Below are 8,567 nucleotides of genomic sequence, written 5' to 3' on the forward strand. Positions count from 1 at the left end.
AGAAAAAGAGAAAAAGAATTCCTTTTGAGAAATAGTGGTATCAAGAATTTTAAATCTTCTGCTCAACTTAAACTCTTATGATAAAAAGGGGGAGAAGCATAACTTACTTGATCATATTAGAAAGGGAGAGATTTTCTCATAGAATATATAAAATTCTAATATTGAAAGTTTTAAGACTCAATAATAAAATGTTCTAAATTTTCTGAATATCTTTTTTCTATGAACTTTATTGCAAAAGTACTCTAAATTTTACTGCAAAATTCTTTTAAACTCAATAGTTTTGTCATCATCAAAAATGGAGAGATTGTTAACCCTAAAGGATGGATTTTGATGATCACAAAAATAATTGAGTTAAATGTGTACTCTAATGAAGTTGGCTTAAGTGTGAAGGTTTAAATTTTAAGAAGAAAATAGCACTTACAACCTCCAAAAAATCAACAAGAATAGAATCAAAGGCTCCTGGAAATTCTCAGAAAAACTTAATGAGCCGCCTGAGACCAATTAGATGAGCCGGCCCCTGTACTTAAGGAGTCGACCCAATATCTACATGAGTTGACCCCCGACATTGAAGAGTCGAGCCTTTGAGGCCAGCGCAGGAATTTTGTATGTATTAAAGGAAACAGCGAACTCTTGCACCAAGTGAGCCGACTCCTTTTGCACATGAGATGACCCCTGAATATGAAGGGACGACCCTTGTTACCCTGACAACTCCGACGGCTACTTTCTACAGGATTTTTACTGGGTGTCAATCGATAGTTTTTTGGTCTAATAGCTAGTTTGTACTTTCTGGTCAGTATGAAGCCCATAAATTCAAAGAAGCGCCAAGAGAAAAAAAGAGACAAAGGAGAGGAACAAAAGAGAAAATCCAAAACAAAAAAAAATCCAAGGTTCCAAAGGTCAAATCATTACAAGAGAGCCGTCAAAGAGAAAATCCATTCTATGAGAAAATTAGTTGGGATATTCAACAAAAAGTTGCTGTTGTGCAATCAAGACTTCCAGATGCAGCCAACGACCATCTTCAAAGCTTCTGATCCTCATTTATTATTTCATTTACTTTGAAGCTTTGTTTACTTAGTTACTACATTTATTTCTTTTCTTTAACTCAGCTGTAACAGTATCAATTGTTTCTGAAATTGGTAAAGGTTCTTCCAAATCTGAATTGGAAGTTGTTGAATCAGGCAATTCAACAAGGATTAAAGTTTTGGTTAGTGAGTCTGTGAAAACCAGCTGGGTTGTTTATGATTTCGAAAAACAAACGTGTTAAGGTTTTGGTTGGTGAGCCTATGAAAACTAGCTGGATTGTTTGTGATTCTGGAAAACAAATGGATTAAGATTTTGGTTGATGATCCTGTAAAAATCGACTGGGTTCGTTGTGATTCCGAAAAAACAACGAGTTGGGCTGTGAGCTCAAAAAATAGCCACAATGTAATCAGAGAGCTTATAGCAAAAATTTTCACGAGTCTTGGAGAGTGGATGTAGGTGTGGGTTGCACCGAACCACTATAAAATTATCTGTGTTTTTGTGTGTGCTTGTCTTTTTATATTTCTGCTTCTACCAACATTCATTCTTTGCTTCAGCACTTTTAGCCTTCAAATTGGAATTATAGTTTATCCACTATAATTAGTTAAAAAGTTTTCAAAACCTAATACACCCCTCCTCTTGGTGTAGCCCAAGGTGACAACCCAAGTGGGAGGGTGAATTGGATTTTCTAAATTTTATGATCTCTAATTAATTTCTAAATGAATATGTAGTTTGGCCTATGCGAGGAATATAAGTGTAGTGGAAGCTGTTGGCGGAGGCCTGAGGGGTCGAGTCAACGTTGGCGGAGGCCTGAAGGGCCGAGTCAGTCCTGCCGCCTGCCAACATGGATGCACTGGAGGAGTAGGGTGGGTTATACCACTAGGGGGGTCCCTGAACCCACTGGCGAGGCCCTGTCGGAGTCCGGAGTGGGCGAGACTTGGTCGGAGTCGACTCGTGGCGCTATGGGCCCCTGCGCTAGTTTAAGGAAATAAAGTTGCGCCTTCACTAACACCTGCAGGTTTTGGTGTAATGGTAGCGCTTGATCCTGACAATTGGTATCAGAGCCATAGGTCTCGAGTTTGAAACCTAGGCATCACGTTGGGGGGGGGGATTGTTGGCGGAGGCCTGAGGGGTCGAGTCAACGTTGGCGGAGGCCTGAAGGGCCGAGTCAGTCCTGCCGCCTGCCAACGTGGATGCGCTGGAGGAGTAGAGTCGGTTATACCACTAGAGGGGTCCCTAAACCCACTGACGATGCCTTGTCGGAGTCCGGAGTGGGCGAGGCTTGGTCGGAGTCGACTCGTGGCTCTATAGGCTCCTGCGCTAGTTTAAGAAAATAAAGTTACGCCTTCACTAACACCTGCAGGTTTTGGTGTAATGGTAGCGCTTGATCCTGACAATTGGTATCAGAGCCATTGAGGATCCTAGTGTGATTTTGAGGATTACAAAGCCATTGAGGTCAAATGGAAATACTAATGCTTTCAATTCAATTGATCTAATACATAAGTAAGTAAGAAAGAAAGATTTGATACATCCTTGATACGCTTTGCTTGATATATTTAAAAGAACTTTCAAGAATACATCTAAAACAAATTATATTGGAAGAACTTGAGGAAAGAACTAATTTAGAGTTTAATATACCTTAAAGTTAAGTTCTTTTAATTGAAGCTTAACTCTGTCATTTACATGCTTAATGAGCTTAAACTTTAATGTGCCAAGCATCCTAAGAAGAAAGAAATGATTTACGATGTTGTTACTTCTTTTATATGTTTAATATGCAAATCTAGCCTAAAGATGCAGAAAAACAGGGTTAGAGTCGACCCCAGAAGAGATGGAGTCGACCCTGGCACAATTTGGCACACTTTGGCACATTCTGGCACAAATGGCACAAATGGTACAGACCTCGGGTCGACCCCAGAAAAGCTCGGGCCGACCCCAGAAAAGCTCGAGCCGACCCCAGCTTCAACCATCTGAAAATACAGCCTTCTGGAATTTACTGAGAGGGCCGACCCCAAGTTTCCTTGAGCCGACCCCAGGTGGAGCCGACCCCAGAAAACCTTGAGCCGACCCCAGGTTGAGCCGACCCCAGAAAAAGTTGAGTCGACCCCAGATTGAAATGTCAAGAAAGCAAGTCTCTGGATTTCCTGAGAGGGCCGACCCCAGAAAAGTTTGAGCCGACCCCACTGTAGCAGGGGCTGACCCCAGAAAAGCTTGAGCCGACCCCAGAAAAGCTTGTGCCGACCCCAGAAAAGCTTGTGCCGACCCCAGAAAAGCTCGGGTCGACCCCAGCATGGCTGACAGTATAACGGCTAGTTCTGCAGAAGCACTTTTTGAGCTCCCAACGGCTATAAACGGCTAGTTTCTCCATTCGAATGGCTAGGAAGTAATCTTTGGAGGTTAGAGAAGTATTTAAGAGCCATTATTCATCAAAGGATGATATCTTGGTGGGAATCTAAGTGTGCATTCAAGAGAAAGAGGAAATCCAAGAAAGTTAAGGTTATTGCTTCAAGTTCAAACCCAAAAGAAGTGTGCTGAGCAGAATTCAAGTGCCTTCAAGAGCTCAACCAATTCATTGAAGAGTGAAGCAACCTTGGAAAAGAAGAGAAGAGCAATCTACAAAGCGATAATTATTTTCTACTCTATTCTTTTTGTGCATATTTGTTATATTTGCTCATTTAGGAGCTTTATACCTTTGATTTCTTATTCATTGTAAGATTTGTTGGTGAGCCCGTAAAACCAATGGTATAGGTTGTTGGTAAGCCCGTAAAACTAAAGTAGGTTGTTGGTGAGCCCGCAAAACCAACGTTAGGTTGTTGGTGAGCCCGCAAAACCAACGTTAGGTTGTTGGTGAGCCCGCAAAACCAACGTAGGTTATTGGTGATCCCGGAAAACCAAACTGTAAAGGTTTTGGATTGTGAGCCCGAAAAAAAATCCTACTGTAATCCGAGGGATTATAGTAAAATTCCCAAGGGGACGCATGGGGAGTGAACGTAGGTGCCTTGGGGTGCACCGAACCACTATACATCTATTAGATGTATGCCCTAGATGCCAATTTTGGCTGACACATTATTAATTCTGGGACATAATTTGTACTTGACTTTATTATTATTGAATAAATGAAAGACATCTTTTTCATTCATATTGTTATTGTGTCTATGAATCGTCCAAGGAATTAATAAGATGATGATGCACATTCTCAAGAGTTGAAAATTTGAGCCATCTATCATTAGTGATTAATTTCTAAACACTCCTGATCGATGGATCATCACAAGGACGGTGATCGATCCGACGAGATCAGTGCACACATTACTTTTTCTGTGGTTGGACGAGACTCAAGTTCATGGTGTAGGGATACTGAAGTAATAGTGCAGGTGCTTGTTAGAGAACAAGGGTACTGAGCGTGACCAATACAAGAAGTCACTTGGATATCTATCCACTCGTCAGTGACTTGCTTGATGTTGTAGTAGTGTGACTGGTCCTTGATCAGTGCTAAATAATGTACAAATTTATCTATTTTACATAGCACTTATTATTATTATTAAGCATATATTTTAAATTTAAACATAAGAAAATGTGTTTCCCCTCATCATTGCATTTTAATAAATTATTCAAGTTTGGTTTAATTATTTATTGATTGAGCCTAATGTATGCAGGTCAAGTCAAACCCGTGGTTGGATAATGCCTAAAATCACACTGCACCATTTCACAAGTCCACAGCCAATCAAAGTCGACTCCACATCTTCCGGAGTCAACTCCAAAAGCTCTCCTCTAAGACTCACTGCATCCCATCCCAGCCTTCTTTTTCTTCATGCACTTACCCATCAAGACTTTCTTTCCATGCATTCAAACCCCCTTGTTTGTAGCTTCAAAACAGAGCCACCTTCCAACCAACCCGAGTGGACCCAAACCACCTTTCTCAATGCATAAAATAAAAATCTCCATCATCCCTCACGCCCGTATAAATCTCCCATCCTCCCCTATCCTGAGCGTATCCTCTGCTTCCGAATGAGAGCTACCTGCCATCCATATCATCCCCTGTTCCCATCCTTCCCAAATTTCCTCTAAGCCTCTGAGCCATCAAAGCCCACTCCGTTCATCGTGCCCCCGCGTATCCCCTACTTCCAGATTTCATCCCGCGATGCAATCCTCCCAGCATCCATGAGTTAAGCATCATCTTCCTCCCAGCCGATTCTAGGATCCATCCTCTCCCCACTCCGTTCATCGCGTCCCAGCATCCCAGCCGGGATCCCCTCCGCTTCACCGATCCTCATCTTCACCCGAATTTGTTCCAAGAAAAGTCCCAACATCCCAAACCTCCCAGCCATCAAATCCTCTTCCGATTATCATCCACGGATGAGTCTCCACGTTCCAACCGATCCGTAAGTTCCTCCCAGCATCTTTCGGGATCCCTCTCTTAGCCATAAACACCAACTTGTCAGCCATTCCCAGCATCCCACTGATTCGCAAGGAGAATCATCCGCATGACCCCAGCATCCACAGATCTCGCCCAGCATTCAACCACGTTCGTGATCAGCATTTCCAGATTTCCTCCCAGCTTCTTCCAATCCAGTTGCAGCCAGCGACCGTTCCGAGCAAGCAAAATCCTAGATTCAGCGCGTCCAGGTCCTTCCCTTCCCTCCCCACGCCCAAAACAGGGGAAGATCTGATTTCATCCCATGCTGAATCGGCGCACGGGGGGGGCTGGTGAGGCTATAAAAGGAGGAGGAAGCTCTGTTTTGAGGGGGGGAAGGCCACGGTTTGAAGAACAGAGGAGGAGCCTCTGTTCGGAAGAGAAAGAAATAAAAAAAAAGAAAGGAGGGGGGGAAGAGAATATTTTGTGATATATTGGGAATAATGGGAGGTGAAGGCTTTCATTTGAAGATGGGAGGTCGTCCGGAAGCCATGCTCGGCTAAACGTCTAGTCTAGGGCTGGATGAAGCCCTAGCAATGTTACAGGGCATTGTAGTTCTTATTTTCTTTATTATTTTGGAGCTTGGTTTAAATTCTTATTATCAATGAAAAATTCTTTTATGATGTTTAAACTTTGAGCATGCTATTTATTATTCATGTTTGCTAAAGTAGTCTAAGATGATCCATGCCTAGGAAGATGAGGTGTACTGCACCCTAGGTTAGCATAATTAGGTAGACACTTCTTGCTATACCGAAGATGGATTTTCTTAAAACTCTTTATGCTTTTATTTTAAAAGGCTTGTAGCCAATATTGCTTGCCTCTCCAAAAGATAAAAAAATAAAAAATACAAACCCTGATGCAATGCTATGTGGTGGACTCCAAACCCTAGATCCATTTATTCTGATAAATTTTAATTCGCACTCATAGTTTAATTTAGTTAAATCAAGTTAGCAAATTCTTCTTCTTGATTTATTTTTTTAAAAAAATAACTTATTCTTCAATCCCTGTGGACCGACACCCGCAATCACTATCCACAGGATACGTGCTATTGCGTGGTTTATTTTTGAAATTGAAAGAACAGATCAATTTTTGGCGCCATTGCCGGGGATTGCTAGCATAGTTATTTTTCCTATCATTAAAAAATTAATTAATTAAAAAAAAACTTTCAAAAAATATATACATATATATATATATCTAAAATAAAATAAAAAAATTATTTTCTATTATTGTTACTTTTCTTATCTCCTTTTTTTTCTCTTCTACTATTTTTTTGTTTTAATTTTTCTTTCGGTCTTATTTGATCAGGAATCGAAGGAAAAATCTGGGATGATCAAAAGGAGAATAGTTGGAAAAGGAATGCTGTAAAGGTTTGCCTACAAAAAATTTTAAATTGCTGGGGAAATTTTCTTTGGTAACCTCTAAATCTTTCTTATTTAAATTAATTATTAGCTTGAAATTTTGTGGTGATTGTTTAATTTTAATTTCAGCAAAATTGTGAATGCATGCCTGATACACATTCACCAATTAATCTGCACTTAGTAAGGGCAATCACCCCAACAAGATAAGAGCCGAATTTCATCACCGGACTCTTGCCCAACTTAGGTGAACTCAATCTCACATAGTGTCACTTTAATTAAAATCAATTAGACGTTGGCTCCTAGGGACATTCGAGCTCGATAGGACGAAGATCACCGAAAGTTGCACCAATTTCGCTCTGTGGCTTAGTTGATATCTAGGCAAGCTTTATCCCTATAAGGGAGACAGTTCATCTGTTCGAGGCCAGTGGGTTTTAAGTGGAACTTTTGCGAATGCATCGTGACCCCTCCACTTACCTGGGAGCTTACCTGGTCAACTCGGTTCATGACACCGGATTGGAGGCTTAGGTGCCCTCTTCAAACCAGTTAGGAGCTGTCTAGTGATTTTAGAACAAATACAAGGATTTATGTGTTTTTCTTTTATTGCATGCTTGATTGATCAAGTACTAGTGTATGCAAGGGAGTCGTTCTAGAGTACGTGACCTATTACCTTTTGATCCTGAAATAGAACGGACCCTTAGAAATATTCGAGCTGAGAGCAGAACAATAGAATCATCCCCACCTCTTGAGATGACTGAAGAACAACCCAAACTCCTGAGGGAGTACTTTACTCCCACCATTTACACTTCCTCATCTTGCATTCGATTACCTGAAGTAGCAGCTGTACAATATGAAATAAAGTCTAGTGTGATCCAAATGCTCCCATCTTTTTATGGGCTCACCAATGAAGACCCATATAAACACCTAGATAAATTTCTTGAGATTTGCACCACTGTCAAGATTCAGAACTTCACTGATGATGCTCTGAAACTTAGATTATTCCCCTTCTCCCTTAAAGATAGAGCCAAACAATGGCTAAATTCTTTAGAAGCCAACTCGATTCGTTCTTGGGATCAAATGCAACAAGAATTCCTTAAAAAATACTTTCCCATAGGTAGAACGAACCAGTTTAGACGTGCCATTACAAGCTTCTCCCAAACCGAGGGAGAAGAATTTCATGAAACTTGGAAGAGATTTCGGGACCTAATCCGTAAATGTCCTCATCATCAAATACCTAAGTGGCAGCTAGTGCAATGTTTCTATGACGGATTGACTGAACGAAACCGTCAGATGATCGATGCTGCATGTGGGAAAACTTTTATGCTTCAAAATGAGCATGAAGCATGGCAATTATTTGAAAATTTTAATGAAAACTCCCTTCACCATGTTTCCTGTTCTCGTCAAGCACCCCCGAGTTCTCAAAGAAAAGGGACCATTTGTGAAATAAGTCATTCTATGAACCTGTCTAGCAAGGTAGATGCATTGTCCCATAAGATCGACTAACTAATAATAGGAGGACATGTCGTTAGCTCTTCCCAAGCACAAGTGTGTGCTATCTGTTCTAGCCCATCGCATCCTATTCATGAGTGCCCCTCAGCACCCCAATTCCTCGAACTCGTGCAAGAACAAATCAATGCTACCCAAACACAGCCCAGACCGGGTAATGACCCATTTTCCAATACATATAACCCGGGATGGCGGAATCATCCAAATTTTTCTTGGAGGCAGCAAGCTTCGAATACTGCCCAACCCTACTCCTAAAATTTTCAAAATCCGCAGAATTT

At 41.2% G+C, this 8,567-nt stretch overlaps 1 non-coding gene across 1 annotated transcript; it reads right to left on the reverse strand.

Moving 5' to 3' along the window:
• Positions 1-7,909: 7,909 nt before the first annotated feature.
• Positions 7,910-8,015, reverse strand: LOC120106058 (small nucleolar RNA R71). The gene has a single exon (XR_005508283.1). It is a non-coding gene; the product is annotated as a small nucleolar RNA R71 (small nucleolar RNA).
• Positions 8,016-8,567: the final 552 nt, after the last annotated feature.

The sequence above is a fragment of the Phoenix dactylifera genome, chromosome 2 (assembly GCF_051530095.1).
Source record: "Phoenix dactylifera cultivar Ajwa chromosome 2, Ajwa_hap1_PhDact_Kaust_v1.1, whole genome shotgun sequence".
Classification (NCBI taxonomy): domain Eukaryota; kingdom Viridiplantae; phylum Streptophyta; class Magnoliopsida; order Arecales; family Arecaceae; genus Phoenix; species Phoenix dactylifera.